The sequence below is a fragment of the Cebus imitator genome, unplaced genomic scaffold (assembly GCF_001604975.1).
Source record: "Cebus imitator isolate Cc_AM_T3 unplaced genomic scaffold, Cebus_imitator-1.0 Scaffold31, whole genome shotgun sequence".
In the NCBI taxonomy this organism is placed as follows: Eukaryota; Metazoa; Chordata; class Mammalia; order Primates; family Cebidae; genus Cebus; species Cebus imitator.
Genome location: NW_016107346.1, coordinates 3,246,942 through 3,263,619, shown reverse-complemented (window position 1 = coordinate 3,263,619; position 16,678 = coordinate 3,246,942). Strand labels below are relative to the sequence as shown.

The window sequence follows — 16,678 nt, the reverse complement described above, 5'->3', positions numbered from 1 at the left end:
TGTTAATTGACTCTCAGTTGTGTTCATGGTTTTGTATATTTGCTTATATTTAATATGCTTATGTTGTGTGCATTAAATACATATCTGATATTCTGACAATAAAATTAGTGAGTCCAAATGGCTGTTGGCTAGAATTTCAGAGACCCTAACATTTTACCACTGAAGAATATCTAAAGACATAGGAAAAGAAATATATTTTCCTGAAAACCACATCCTTAGGAAAACCAAATCAGGGTCTGTGTGTGTGTGTGTGTGTGTGTGTGTGTGTGTGTGTGTTGTTATTATTTTTTTGCATGGAAGACAGAAGAAAAGGAGTGTCTTTTTGAAAAATTTAAAGCAATAAAAATATTCTCTTTTACTTCATAATGTATTCAGCTTTAACATGAAGCTCAGGTTTTCCTCCACACTTGGGCTCTCTCTTTCAACAAATCTAATGTAACTCAGCATTCTAATAGGATGCATCACATTCAGAGTCTGGCTTCTGCACTCCAGCCTCAGCTTAACACTCCGTCTTTACTAGAGGGAGTAGAAGGGTTAAGGCTGAGCAGCTCAGGCTGGTAGATTCTCAGACATATTGGCCTCTTCTTTTTTTTTTCCAGTCCGATTTTATAGAAGCAGAGCCTGCACTCTATGCTGCAGCAGGTGGCCTTAAACATGAAACCCTGGGTGTGACCACCCTTAAGTTTAGAAAACAATGTCGATTCTAGCAATCCCTCCTTGTAAAGATTCACTAGTTTCTGTATACTTGTAGACAAAAGTCTGAACTCTTTTGAATATCAGCCAATTTCTCACCTGTGTGTTCTTAACCTCATCCAGAATGGCTGTGAGATTTGACCAGAAAACTGTTATCTTTTTTAACTGTGAATGGAAATTGATATTTTCCTAAATTATGAATGTAAGCAACAGACCATAATTGTAGTAGCAGTACCTGTGAATCTTTCATTTGTGGAAATCACAGGTATTTTAATATCATAGGACAGTATGGTGGCTTTCTTGAAATACCTTTTATGCTCATCACTAGTTAAAATTATAGTAGGTATGAGGCCTACTGCTAGGCCTTGCTATTTACTGTGTTAATAAATAAGCATATGTTATCATATTACAATTTTTTCTACTTTCTGATAATTTCAATTACATATAGTTGAACTTATTCTGAGAAGGGACCATGGACACATCAGATTGCCACCCCATGGCACAATCAAAGGTAAAGAGCCTGCTCTAGCTTCAGGTTCTTTCTTTTTTTTTTGAGATGGAGTTTCACTCTTGTTGCCCAAACTGCAGTGCAATGGCATGACCTCGGCTCACTGCAACCTCTGCCCGCCAGGTTCAAGTGATTCTCCTGTCTCAGCTCCCTGAGTAGCTGCGATTATAGGTATGCGCCACCATGCCTGGCTAATTTTGTATTTTTAGTAGAGACAGAGTTTCTTTATGTTGGTCAGGTTGGTCTCAAACTCCTGATCTCAGGTGATCTGCCTACTCTCAGACTCCCAAAGTGCTGGGATTACAGGCGTGAGACACCGTGCCCACCCTCTAGCCTCAGTTTCTACCGATCCTCTCTACCTTCTCTATGTTTCTGCTCTAATAAGACGCTAATTTTTTCCAAAGCAGTCTTTGGTTGCTCACAACCTTGTGTCTTGATCTCATAGCTCCTTGGGATTTTTATTTCTGTGGAGAAATGTGCCTTTTGAAAATATTAGAAAGAACAAGCTCAAAAAAGCTGTATTTGTTCATTCTCACACTGCTAATAAATACATACCCAAGACTAGGTAATTTATAAAGAAAAGAGGTTTAATTGAGTCACAGTTTCACATGGCTGGGGAGGCCGCAGGAAACTTGCAATCATGGCAGAAGGGGAAGCAAACATGTCCTTCCTCACCTGGTGGCGGGAGAGAGAAGTGCCAAGCAAAAGTGGGGAAAGCCCCTTATAAAACCATCAGATCTTCTAAGAACTCACTCACTATCATGAGAACAGCATGGAGGTAACTGCCCTCATGGCAAAATTACCTCCCACCGGATCCCTCCCATGACACATGGAGATTATGGGAACTACAATTCAAGATGAGATTTGGGTGGGGACACAGTCAAATCATATTAGAAGCCTTAGTTGATATTCCCAGGCAGAGTTTGAATATACAGTTGACCCTTGAATACAATGGGTTTGAACTGCATGTGTTCACCTAGATGCAGATTTTCTTCCACCTCTGCCACTTTTGAGACAGCAAGACCAACCTCTCCTCTTCCCCATCCTCTCAGTCTCCCCAGCATAAAGCAAGGATGAAGACATACAATGATCTACTTCCACTTAATGAATAGTAAATATATTTTCTCTTCCCTGTAATTTTTCTCAATAACATATTCTTTCTCTAGTTTACCTTATTGTAACAATATAGTATATAATACATATATCATACAAAATATGTGTTCATTGACTGATATCAGCAAGACTTCTGGTCAACAGCAGGCCATAAGTAATCTAGGTTTTGGGGGAGTGAAAAGTTATGCATGGATTTTTGACTGTGTGAGGATCAGTACCCCTAAGCCTCACATTGTTCAAGGGTCCACTGTCTCTCTTTTGTGCTTTTAAGATTGTTGGTAGATTCCTTATCTTTAATCTTGAGAACATGTTGGGTCTGTGTGTCTGTCTCTTCCATTACATCTTATGTTTCTGAATGGTCAACACCTTTTTTTTTTCTCATAGCCCAACTCCTAGCATAGTAATTCTCATATTGCTGACATTCAAAAGATGCTTAAGGGGTCAAGGTGAGGCTATTTTTCTGTGAACAACAGATTAGCAAAACATTATAAATAGGGCAAAACAGTAGACTCGTGCAGTGATGTGGCAGACCCATTTAGCTTCAAGGACAATCTCTGAGAATAATACAGTGCTCTCATTTCCCAACATCACTGCTTCCCTTAAAATCAAATTAAGAATTGATTTCAAATAAAATCCCAACAGAACAAAGCATCTCTTCATGTTACAAACAGGGCTGACTCCATGCAAAACTGTGATGGACAAAAGCTCATCTGAGGAATGCTGACATCCCTTTTTCATCAGCTTTTCATCCATGAAGGTGCCATGTGTATCTTCATAGCAAGTCCCCTGGGTTCTTTGGATATATTAGTATGTTTAAGGATATTCCCTGTGGCATGTAATCTAGGCCTATCCTCCTAAGAGGTCAAATTTGTCTCTGTTCTCTTTTTAAAAACCTTCCTGTGTGATCTGTTCAGGCAGCCTTGTGCTAAGAGCTGATGAATGATGAGTTTCAAACCAGGCTTCACTCACTGATTAAACAATGGCTACTAAGCACTAGTTGAGCGCTTCTTATGTGTCATGTGGCAGGTGCTATGCCACTGAGATAAAAGCATAGTCTCTACCATCAAAGAGCTCATAAAAGGAGATGGACATATGCACATATATGTTCATTGCAGCCCTCTGCACAATAGCAAAGACCTGGAACCAACCCAAATGCCCATCAATCATAGACTGGACAAAGAAAATGTGGCACGTATATACCATGGAATACTATGCAGCCATAAAAAACAATGAGTTCATGTCCTTTGTAGGGACTTGGATGAATCAGGAAACTATCATTCTCAGCAAACTGACACAAGAACAGAAAACCAAACACCACATGTTCTTACTCATAGGCAGCTGTTGAACAATGAAAACATGTGGACTCGGGGAGAGGAGCATCACACACTGGGGGCAGTTGGGGGTGCTAGGGGAGGAACAGCGGGGGGTGGGGAGGGTGGGGAGGATAAAATGGGGAGAAATGCTGGATATAGTCAAAGAGGGAATAGAGGCAGCAAACCACCTGGTTATGTATGCGCCTAAGCAATAACACTGCATGACCTGCACATGTACCCCAGAACCTAAAGTAAAATTTAAAAATAAAACAAAATAATATTTCATCAAAAAAAAGGAGATGGACCACTATAATTTGGTAAGTTAAAGTTATATCAGTGAGCGCAGATGGGGCCCTGTCTTAGTTTGGGTTCCCAGAGTTCTGGTGCAAGTCCTTTACCTGAGACATCTCAGGAGGCATGGTAAGATCATGGGGAAGTAAGATAGGACCAAAAAAGCAGCCAGTGCAGGGTATGTTTCCAGCAGGTTACTACTGTCAGCAACTGGGGCTCAGTCCTGATGATGGTCTCTGAGAGGTGGCATAAGACGTACCCCAGGATGGTCCCATCTGAAGGGCAAGGAAGTGGGATGTTTATTCAGCAATTTCCATTTTTTATGGATTTGGAACTGTACCTAGCACATTAATTCCTTGGCATTTCCACTGTGAAGTGTACATGGCCTTGAGCACATTCCCATGACCAGAAAAAGTCCTCAGGAGAGAATCACCAGTGCTTGCAGTAAGAAGATATAGACATGTAGAGGAATGTTAAATGCTAAGGAGTCCTAACTGGGTCTGCTCCAGACCAGAGCAGGAGTGCTGCCAGAGAAGGTTTTCCCAAGGACAGGCTGCCTGAGAGGGCCTTCAAAAAGGAACATTCCTGGTCTTGGATAGAATCACTCTATTAAATGTTTCATGTCCACTTCAGAAGAATGTGTATTTTGCAGTTGTTAGGTGCAGTGTTTTACATATATCAATTAGTTTAAGTTTGCAAACTATTTTGTCAAATCTCCCCTTATTCTTTCTGGTTTAACAGTTACCAAGAGTTGTGAATTTGCCAATCACTCCTTTTAATATTATCAATTTTTGCAACTATGTTGAAGCTGTATTGGTATATAGATATTAAGAATTGTTTTTCTGGTGGAATGATCCTTCGAAAAAGTGTAATTCTTTTTTTTCTCTCAAAATGCTTCTTGCCTTAAAATCCACTTGAATTTTTATATAAGCTCGGCTGTATCAGCTTTTTAATTTTATTTTTTTGCATGGTCTCTTTTAATAGTATTATTCCTCCAACCTCTCTGGAACATTATATTTAAGGTATGTCTTTTATAAGCAACAAATGTTTCTTATTTCTTTTTTATTTGATCCATCAATCCATATTGAATTTCAATTGAACGGTGTAGTCCCTTTATATATAATATAATATAGATGTGTTTAAATAAATGATCTTGTTTAAAAGTACCCCCCCAACACACACTTGCCCTATCTTTATTTTTCTCTGCTTTCTGAACTTTTGGGTCAATCAAGTATTTGTTATCATTCCTTTCCCCTTTCTATTAGCCAGATAATTGCATATTATTTTGCTTTTCTTTGAATAATTTCCCTAGAGATGGCCACATAAATCTTTATCTCTTTGTAGTCTTTTTTTTTTTTTTTTTTTTTTTTTTTTGAGATGGAGTCTTCCTCTGTTGCCCCAGGCTGGAATGCAGTGGCATGATCTCGGCTCACTGCAACCTCTGCCTCCTGCTTCAAGTGATTCTCCTGCCATATGCATTTCAGGCTGAAGAAGAGAATAATTCTACTCTATTTTTTTCTTTTTGATACAAAGTTCTGCTCTTATCACCCAGGCTGGAGTGCAGTGGCGTTATCTCGGCTCACTGCAACCTCTGCCTCCTGCTTCAAGTGATTCTCCTGCCATATGCATTTCAGGCTGAAGAAGAGAATAATTCTACTCTATTTTTTTCTTTTTGATACAAAGTTCTGCTCTTATCACCCAGGCTGGAGTGCAGTGGCGTTATCTCGGCTCACTGCAACCTCTTCCCCTTGGGTTCAAGCGATTCTCCTTCAGCAGCCTCCCAAGTAGCTGGGATTACAGGCACACACTATCACGCCCAGTTAATTTTTACATTTTTAGTAGAGATGGGGTTTCACCATGTTGTCCAAGCTGGTCTCGAACTCCTGACCTCATGTGACCCAGTGACCTCAGCCTCCCAAAGTACTGAGATTACAGGTTTGAGTCACCATGCCTGGCTCTTTGTAGTCTTTTATATGTTAGTAAGCTTACTACTTCCTGTTCAATGCAAGAACTTTGGATTGCATTTGCCTCACTAGCTTTTGTACTTCTTAACAAAATAAAAGCCATTAGGACATTATTATTTTATATAGTTAATATTCACTTATATTTATTATTTCTCTTATATTTTATTCCTTTCTGTATGTCTGTGTAACCCTCCCTCTTAATTTTCTCTCTGCCCTAATTTCTTCTTTTAGTGCATGTCTCCTGGTGAAACACATCTTGTTTTTGTTAGTCTATAAACACCTCCATTTTATTTAATTTTTGGAGGTTTCTTCACTATATTGAGAGTCTTAGGTTTCCTTTCACAACATAAAGATGTAATCCTATTGTCTGAAAAGGGTGTTGTACAAACACCACCTACAATGAGGAAAGTTTGAGAATTTATTTTGAAGTTATGTTCACAGGTACTAGAAAGCTACTAGGGCAGCCAGAACTTGGTAAGTGAGGATCTTGGTGAGAAGAGAAAGATGTGAGGTGAGTCTGACATTCTGAACTTCATTTACTCTAAAGGCATTTCCTGACTCAGAAGAATTACGGATTCAAAACTCAAGCAGTGAAGCACAAAGCAGTGGCCAAAATGTTGCAGCACTGAACTGAGCTTGCAATGGTTTTATTGGTCTCGAGAATTACAACTAGAATATTAGGACTACAAAAATTTGGGGGCCCAAGGTCCTGTGAAAATGAAAAACATTGAGGTGAACCCTACAATCTATGTCACTTTATGTTCTTGAACTTCTTTATGTTCTTACACAAGTTCTTTATGTTCCTAAGTGGGTGTAAGAAGGAATTCTATGTGTATATATGCCCTTTGACAGTCTAAGGAGGCAAGAAAGGGTTGCTATATTGTATACAGCTCCTCACCCATTGGAATGACAACATCTTATATATGGGATGACCTACAGATTAAGTAAAAATGTCTAATGATGTTCAAGCTCTAGGACGTAGCTTAATGTATCCTGTGAAAGAAGGTGTAGGGTTTACTCTAACTCCATTCCAGACATTACGGTGCTAGGGTTTAAAACTTAGTGCCTAAATAATTTGCAATCTCAGAACACTTGGATACTAATAGTTGGTTGACATTCTTCCCTTTAGAGAGCAAAGTGATTCTATATTGTTCATTAGAAATCTCCAGAGCAAATTCTACAAACCTTAGGAATGCTGTTCAAATATTCACATACACTCCCTCAAATTTCTATATAACCAAAAATATCTCATGGTGCAATTTAGATTCCTGCCTCTCGTTCTGTTCTCAGAAGGAATAGAAAAATACATGTCCCACAGTCAGTGAATAATTATATTTTTACATAGAGTCAGACTCAATTAGCCATTCTCTTGGGGATGAAGTTTCTACATACTAGCTTATTCATGTTGAAGATAATTTGTATTTCTCAGAAATTTCAGAAAGTGATGCTGCCTGTTTGCAGCGCAATGTAATTTCCATTAATACAGGATCAGACAAAGGTAAATACGACTCCTTATGAGGTACTATAAAACCTGGGGTATCTATCTTCTGCTTCTTTTTATTCTTCCTCTTCTTTTTCCTCCTTCTTGTTGCCATCTTGAACCTGGATTCGTTTGAGATATAAAGTTGTGACCAAATCTCTTTCCCGTTTTATCTTGGGCATTATAGTAGATTATGTTTCCTAGTCTCCCTGTGTCTGAGTATGGTCATGTGACTGAGTGAGGCCAATGAAACACGAATGTAGTGCATTTACTTGACTTCTGGGAATAGCCCACAAAATTCGCCTGACTGACCTGAGCTTTCTCTTTCTCCTCACATGCCGGTTGAATAGATAGTTCTCTCAGGACAGAGAAGAGTGAAACATTGATTCAGGACAGAGAAGAGTGAAACATTGGGTCCCTGGGCCCCTCATGGAGCATGTGGAAGAAGACTGCCAACCAGAACCACTTCCACTGGACTGTGGAAGTGAATGAGAAATAGAAGTTTATTGTATTAAACTTTGGGAATTTGGACTGTTTGTTATAGAAGGTAGCCAACTGCGACTATAAAGATACCGGAATCAGGAGCTACAGTTCTTAGGAGCACATTGACTCTTTGAAAATAAACTGTCTGGGCTCAGATTATGGTTCTGCCACTTATACTAGCAACGCGACCCTGGGAAACTCCCTAAGGATTATGGTTGCAGAACGCACACTGGACTGGGGTATGAAGAGGATACTCCTATTGCATTAAGTCACTGAGAATTTGTTACAGTGATGTGCCTGCTCAGATTAAATCAGCAGGCATTGAAGATATGAAAGTCAAGGCATGAAAGACTTTAAGGAAGGGTAGTATTCAAGGTTTAGAAATGTGCAGAAAAAAAAGCTTTTGATAACTTGCCAGTTTTCTTTATTATGAAGTGTTGGCACATTGATTTGCTAATGCAACATGATGCCCCTCTTTTCCCTCCTCCCAGGGACATTTAGATGTGTGCACTGCATCCTGCATGGCCTCTGTTGCTTTCTTTAAATGCATTTTTTTTTCTATTCTCCAAATCAATCAAAAAAACTAATGACCAAACTTATTACATGCATTCATGCTGAATGTTTCTTCAGTTAGGTATTAGTATTTTTAAGTCTCTCAATAAATAGCTTTTTCTCCTCTTTTCCAGGAATTACAATAAAAAAGTGAGAGGTTTTCTTAAGATTCAAAGCTGGCTTGAAGGCAGATCTGATGTCCACTGGGGATCTTTGGCTGGGAGGTGGGGAGTATTCCTGCCTTGGCGAATGTCCCTTAATCTCATAGGAGGCTGCTGTATAGAGGATCTAACCAGATTGTCTCCCTTCCTTTTCCTGGGACCACGTGCCAGCCCCAACCTCTTACATCTATAGATGCACTCCCTCCTTCCAGCCCTTCATTTACTCTCTTTCCCTCTTGAATACAGCTTACTTCTAACATCTCTAAAAATCCTAATCCAACTCTTCCCTTGCCTTTCCATAGCACTGGTCCCATGCTTGTGACCTATGTTTTCCTGCACACTCAGTATATTTAAGCATTTTCTAACTGGGTAATCCTTATGTCACTTCAATTTTTGTTTACTCAGTTTTCTCATCTGACAATAGTGCCGTGGGTTAAATTGTGTTCTTTTAAAATTCATATTTTGAAGTTCTAACTCCCAGGGTCTCAGAATGTGACTTTATTTGGAAATAGACTCATTATACATGCAATTAGTTCAGGCGAGATTATTAGGGTGGGCCTTCATCCGATATGTCTGGTGTCCTTATAGAAAAGGAAAATGTGGACACAGATATACACAGGGAGAACCACATATAATCATGAAGGAAGAGATCCACAAGCCAAGGAGTGTAACAGATTGTCAGCAGACAACTAGAAATTAGGAGAAAGATGTGGAACAGATTTTTTTCCCTTATAGCTCTCAGAAGGAACCAACCTTGCTGACACCTTGATCTTGGACTTATAGCTCCAGAACTTGGAAACAATAAATTTCTGTTGTTTAAGTCACCTAGTTTGTGGTACTTTGTTACAGCAGCCCCAGAAAACTAATATAAAGAAGATAACAGTATCTGTATAATTGGGATGTTCTCAGAATTTCAAAAGGTAAGATAGTACTCATAGCAGTGTCTAGAACATAGCATGTGTTCAATATCAGCTGGTACCACCTCTGCTAGTACTTATCTACTGAATATGTCATGTCAGTGACACCCCCTATGTTATGAAGTACAGCCCAGTCTGCCTGCATCCCTGCCCTGGAAGTTTCTGATTTAAAAAAATGGTTATGCTGGAGCCCATTCTCTTGATTAGCAAAGTGTTGCGACATGCGATGAACAATATTAATTGGTCCTTCAGACTGCTTTTCTTTGAGCTAAATGAGCCTTAAACTATTCTCTTAATGGGTCTCAATGCCCTAATTTTAAAATCATCTTTATAGTGGCAAAAAGGCTTTCCAAATCTTCAATAATAGAATCTAGAATTGGATGTGCTGTCAGCAGGAGCCAAGTAACCAATGTAATAAGCAGGAAAGCCATATGGGCTTTTTATTCTTTGTGTGCTTTGCTAAATGCAGTATCTGCCCTTCTCTGTGCCTCAGAGGTTGACCCATGTGGACTATTTGACAGAGACTCCCTTTGTGACTGGTGTCCCGGTGAGTTCGGTCACTGGGAGGCACTGGTAGATGATGTGAGGGCAGGAGGAGACAGAGCCAGGGTATTTCCTTCCGTTTCCCATCCTGTTTGGTATCTTGTTTTGTTTTGTTTTGTTTTGAGACAGGCTCTTGCTCGGTCACCTGGGCAGGACTACAGTAGTGTGATCATAGCTCACTGCAGCCTTGACTTACCGGGCTCAAGCAATCCTCCTGCCTCAGTCTCCCAAAGTGCTGGGATTATAGGTGTGAACCCCTGCAGCCCACTTTGGTACTTTGGAAGTAGCTGCATCCCTCTATGATTACAGCTCCTGAAAAAACTCTTGCACCCCCTGTTCCCTGTGACCTAGGGACAGTAAAATTTTCCTGCTGCTTCTAGTTCCCAGAGGCCTCAGCATCTTTTGTTTGCTTCCATACCTCTGCAGGTATCCCTTGCACTGAGGCCTCTTCATTTGAACCACCTGGGATGGATTGCCTTTCTTACCTGTGTGCTGACTGATACATTCTTGAAGTTCAAAGTTGTCCCTCATGCAGATCCTGAGGCAAGTATTGAGTACAAGGAGTTTATTTGGGAAGTACAGGGACAATTGTTAGGGAAGCAAAGATGTAATATGTGGAAGGGAAGAAAGCTAATTAAGGGTGAGCTGGTGAGCCGGTTACAACAGTGTGTGACTGAGGCTCACTTCTGCTAGGGAACCCTGAGAATAGGTATAAAACAAGTGTTCCCAAATTATCTCACCTAAAAGGTGAAGGAGCTGCTCCCTCCTGAGAGATTAACTGGCAGAGCACTGCCCTTGGGGAGTGTTAGCTCACTGAAACCTCCAGCCTATCTTGTGCCCAGGCTGTATAGCTTTGCTCAGCATGGAGAAAAGAGGCCTCAGCCCCAAGGCTGCGCATATTGGCAGCTGAGAGAGAATGGAAAAGCTCAATGCATAAGGGTGGTGCTCAGAGAGCGTCTACTGCATTTATTAAACCTGCATATTTTTCTCTTTAGACACAGTGCCAAGATTTTCATTTTCAGGAAGCTTGAGTCACATCATCCCTCCTGGATATCTTCAATGACACTTTAACTTGTAGTTTATCATTTTCCATCTCACTTGTAAAGTATTTCCCCTGCCCAATTATGATCCCTTGTACTCTTTACTTTTACTGGATTTTGTTATAAAACTCCAATTTTACCATGCCATTTTAAATTCTGATTTCCTCCACTGCCTACCAAAAATATTACTTTACATGATGCTCATCATACAGAGGCCTCTTTGGGTATTAACTGGGTCAGAGTTTCTCCAGGCTTTATGTTTCCAAAAGCATGGGGCCAGACATAGAAATACACGGCAATTTTGAAAGCTGCATATTGTGGCTTCAGATAGGGCCAAACACTGTTTTTGAGGAACTAGGGTGTGTTCATTTATCCATTCAATTAAGATTTATCCTGTGTCCACCATGTGCCCAGCACCGAGGACACACAGATGCACATAATAGGGGTCTTTGTCCCCATGAGCACTCAGAGAAACAATTACCTGAAAAAGCAATTATCTCATTGCACTGGGGTATAACAAGTGCTTGGATGAAGAGATGTCCAGAGAGGGAGGGGTGTGTGTGTGTGTGCGTGTGTGTGTGTGTGTGTGTGATGTGTGTGCATCTGTGTGTATGTGTGTAGGGGTTATCCATTCCAGAATTGAATGCTGGGTGCAGGAAGGCTCTGAGATGTGGGGAAAGGGATGTATGGATTGGCGAGGGTGGGGGCAGGGACTGGGATAACGATGTTCTAAATATTTAAGCAGACACCAAGGTGAGAGACCAGAGCCCTTTGGGGAGATGGAAGTAGTCTAAAACAGGCCAGAGCACAGCCATAGTGGAAACCAAGGGCAGACATGAGGGGAAAATGCAAATTTAAACAGAGGGCAGACTTTGCTTCCTTCCTGTTTCCAAGCTAATCTTCTTCTGAGAGTCCCATGAGGAGCCAGCAGGAAGTGTCCTGCTTCAGACAAATTCTACTCACTCCTACCCTGGGCCAACACACTTTGTATCACTTAGGAGAGGAAAGAGAATCTCTTTAAACTTGAGCAGCTTCTTCAAGGGAGATCTGAGATACTCCAAGGCCTGTAGGAACAGAGGGAAAATACCTGTGTGTCCACTCAATTGGTAAGCAACCCTGACTCAGGTCCAAGCTTCTCCTGCTGACTGCCCATCTGTCCTGGGTGGGCACAGGGCTCCCTTGCTTGGGGCTTCTTTCCTGCTACTGATAGCACCCTTGCCTGCCCAGTGATGGCCCCTTCTTCTTATCCTCCAAGCAAAGCCAGGGACAGGCAGAGTCCGGGAAACATTGGTAATTCCTCCTGCTATACCAAGAGGCTGAAGCTCACATAGCATGAACACAGGATAGGGATAAGGAGTGAGTCAGGGGCACGCCAACACTTCAACCATGCAGCTCTATGCCTCAGTTTCCCCATCAGCAAAGAATAATCCAGAGTTGTTAAACTTATTGTCATATGAAACAATTTAGGATGGTGCCTGGCAAAAACATGTTCTATATAAATTCTAACTTACATTTTTCAAGTTAGTCCTATTCGGTGATGATTATCAGATTATCAAGGGATAGGAGCCTCAATTAAGTATAAAGTACCACTGCACCAATGTAGTTTCAACACTGCAGAGGCCGTGATATTAATGTGGACTCAGTCATGTGCTTCTAAATGTGTATTCTGAATCATTAGAAAATAGTTCCATCACAATAACAACTTGACTTATATCAGAGAAGTGATATTTCAAACTGTTCCCAAAGAACCACCAGCCCTTATTGCCTTTGTTTTTATAATTAAGGTCTGTTGAACATTTCTCTCCTCAGGTACTGCTTCATTTGTTTCCTGAGTCAGGAGGTGTCACTGCTCTGCAAACAAGCTCCCCTCTGCAGAAACCGTGGAAGGTTCTGTCTGCCATTTATCAGTCCCCAAACTCTGCTTCCAAAAGAGGAGGAAATAAGGATGCAGGAAAACTAACCAGTCGTTGGCTTCCTTTCATTCTGTGGCCAGCCTAATTGCCTACTCAGCCAAATACCAATTACATTTGGTGTTACGATTACTTCAATAGCAGATGAACACTCAATTGACTGCAAGCAGACTCTTAATTATTTCTCCTCCTTCACCCCTCTTCTTCCTTGGTGTCTATATCTGGCAGTCTAACTCTTTCTTGGGTTCCCTAACCTCCCTTGTCACTTCACCAAACCAATAATTACTCGTTTCTGTGGCCTTCATGCTTGAAGTGTTTAATGATTTGGAACTCAGCAATGAAACCGCTGATAAGCAAGGGACATCTGCAAATTAGCTTGGAAAAAGCTATTTTGGTAACTTGAACTAGATAAACAGATTATTCAAATTCTAAGTCTTTATCTGAAATGACTTTATGATCCTTATCCATAATTATTACCTTGGGGTTTGAAGTATCTTGGTATTAGAGTGAGAAGAAGAGGTAAACAGCTAAATCTCTCTTAGATATCTCTGTGAATTCATGTGTAGACTCATATGTGCTTATTTATAGTTGTGTATGGAGATAACTGGAACACATCTGGGCTTCTGGGTCATTCTGAGGCAGACCTCCAGGGACTCAGAGCTGATAAGAACATTTACATACAGACACCCTCACATGAAGATCAGTTTTTCTTTGAGAATAACAAGATGCTGTACTCTAGATATTTGAAAAAGGCAGACGCCACTCCATCCTCACAAAAACAACCCTCTTTGCTCAGCCAGTCAGCCAACAGTATCATAAAAACAAGAATTGACTCACTTAAATCAGCTGGTAGAAAAACTGTCAGTAGAACTGTCCCTGGTCAGAAAGGCAAAGGAGAGCCATGGTCACAGGACGAAGAATCAAAATGCCAGCCGGAGTCATGTGGAGGGCAGGCTGACAGCAATACAACATTTACAATGCCCCCACGTGGGGTGTGCGATGACTGCTGGTCTTCAATGTGGACTGCTAATTCCCAGGGAGAATTACCTTCTAAAGAAAATCAGCATTGGTCTGGTATATCATATCATTTTTGAAAGAAGAAATATATGTTTTAGATTGGGTTTCCCCAGAAGGCTGACTCTGAGATGAAGATTTGAGTGCAGGTAGTTTATCTGGGAATTAGTCCCAGGGAGCAATGGTAGGGAAGTAGGGAAATAATTCAGAGAAAGGCAGACTGTCAATTCGAAGTGAGTGAATGAGCAAGTGAGTGTGGTGGGCAACTGGGCCTCAATCATGCTGAGGATCTTCTCTGGAGAGAAGGTAAATCTACCTCAGAGTTGACACCACTGCTAGCTCCTGCTTCCCACCCTGGATCTAGGAAGCTGCAGCATTTGTCCATCAGCTCTTATCCTTCACTGGCTTAAGAGATGTTCCCAGGGGTATCTCCCTCCCTCCATCCCTCCCTCCCTCCCTCCCTCCCTTCCTTCCTGCCCTCCTTCCCTCCCACCCTCTCTCACTCTCTTTCTGATGGAGTTTCGCTCTTGTTGCCCATGCTGGAGTGCAATACAGCAATCTTGGCTCACTGCAACCTCTGCCTCCTGGGTTCAAGCAATTATCCTGCCTCAGCCTCGCGAGCAGCTGGGATTACAGGTGCCCACCACCACGCCTGGCTAATTTTTTGTATTTTTAGTAGAGAAGGGGTTTCTCCATGTTGGCCAGGCTGGTCTCAAACTCCTGACCTTAGGTGATCCACCTGCCTCAGCCTCTCAAAGCGCTGGGATTGCAGGTTTGAACCAACACACTCAGCCTTCCTCAGCATATCTGTCCACCCCCACACTCAGGCTCAGCAGCCAGAGAAAGCCAAGGGGATACAGGCAGGGCAACAACATCTGTGCATCTTGCAGCTGCCTGCTAGTTTCCTAGAAACATATTCTTAGACATGCCTAAGAAGAAATGCACTTGTAGGTGTTTCAAATGCAGGCGTCCCTGAGTTACCAGGATAAAACCCATAGAGTCTTAACAAATAACATTTATACCAAAGGAGGACTGCACTTGATTACTGAAGACACTCAGATGGTGATGGGAGAGGGTGAGAAAAGGAAGAGTGAGGGTAAAGAAGAAAAGCTATTCTTAGAATTAAAGGTGATCCAAATAGCTTTAGGCAACTGTCACCAATATCACAGACTCTGGAAAGAAAAAGACCGTTGATCCTTTTTCAACCACTAACCAGTCTGTACCACCTTGACTGAATAGTCTGAACTTGGTAGGGTTTAAATAGGAAACAGCCTTATATTTTAACATATTAAAAGCTCTTTTGCATAGGTTTCCTTTCCTTGCTCTGGACAAAAATTTGTGAAGACACCATTGATTTCTAGTCAATTTCAGTTATAAGAATCACCTAATTTTAATGACAATATTCACAAATAAGTCACAATTCATATTATATTAAAGTATTTACAATGGAAAGAAAACTACAAACATACTCCAATAAGCCGCTCTTACATTCTTTATAGCTAAACAATATTGCCCATTTCATCACAGAACAATACTTATTTCCTCTCAAGAGAACCCCATATTCAGTCTGCAACTTATTTTTATAAACACTTTTATTTGAGGTCATTAGTTTTGACCTTTGATTTGCAAACTTCGTCTTGTTTCCAAAAAATCTGACAGGTGATCACGGCACTTATCTTGAAATGGGGCTGGTGGTCCTTCCCTGTAAAAGCTTCTAAGATTGCAAAGCCTACCTTATTATGCAGCATCATGTTTAAATCCATGTGCAAAGAAATCACTGAACCTGCCCAGGTACATAATGGTACATACATTACTAATTGTTCAAACTTTGCTCATTATACATTCTTCCTTCCAGAGAATGAATATTGAAGCCATTGTTCACTCTGATAGAGTACTTGAACATATTCAAAATTTTTCATGTAAAATAAAATAGCCAGATATCAGGACCTGTTTCATCAGTATCACTTCTAACTGTATATTAACATCACGAAATATTAAAGCCACATTCAATGTGTGAAAGCAATGAGAAGGTTAAAGATGGCTTTGGTAATTAGCTTTTGATATTACTTGTTTGCATCACACTTTCCATACTAAAATGCAAATATGCTCGCAGAATGGGATTCAGGAACGTTAAGTATTCATCCTTGTTACTATATGCATAGGAGTTTATCTACAGAATTTTGGGAGGGTCAGCCATAATTTTATTTCAATTAGCAGTTAGGCTATGTTTTATTCCATGGATAAACTTCTATATAATATAATTTAAATTAATGTGTTTAACACTAAAGGAATTCCAATTCTCAGTGATTTTTTAAAAACAGATGATTCGTGGTTTAAAGCCTTTGATAGTTTAAAGTCTACCAGCAAATCATGGGTCAATATTATAATATATTTCTACTTTATTCTATGTGTCTTGCAGTTGAATTGAATTAAGGTCAAGCAAAGGAGATGGCAACTTTCCCAGTTCCATGGAAGGCAAATAAGTCATTTATGATAAGAGAATACAACTGATCCTCTGTGAAGGCAATTGATATTCCTCTTTCAGAAAAAGGATAAAAGTGGCACTCCTTGTAAATCTGACATTTTTCTTGATAATCTAAGAGTGGGATAAGACCCTCTTAAAGTGATGCTTGGAAACACAGATGGCAAGGAGAAATGGCGTTGGCTTTTGATTCTCCAAATGCAAAAAGTCAATG

At 40.6% G+C, this 16,678-nt stretch overlaps 1 protein-coding gene across 2 annotated transcripts in view; it reads right to left on the bottom strand.

Moving 5' to 3' along the window:
• The window catches only part of PAK5 (p21 (RAC1) activated kinase 5), a 287,807-nt gene that overhangs the window by 132,132 nt on the left and 138,997 nt on the right, over window positions 1–16,678 (bottom strand). The gene's annotated exons all lie outside the window — the stretch shown is intronic.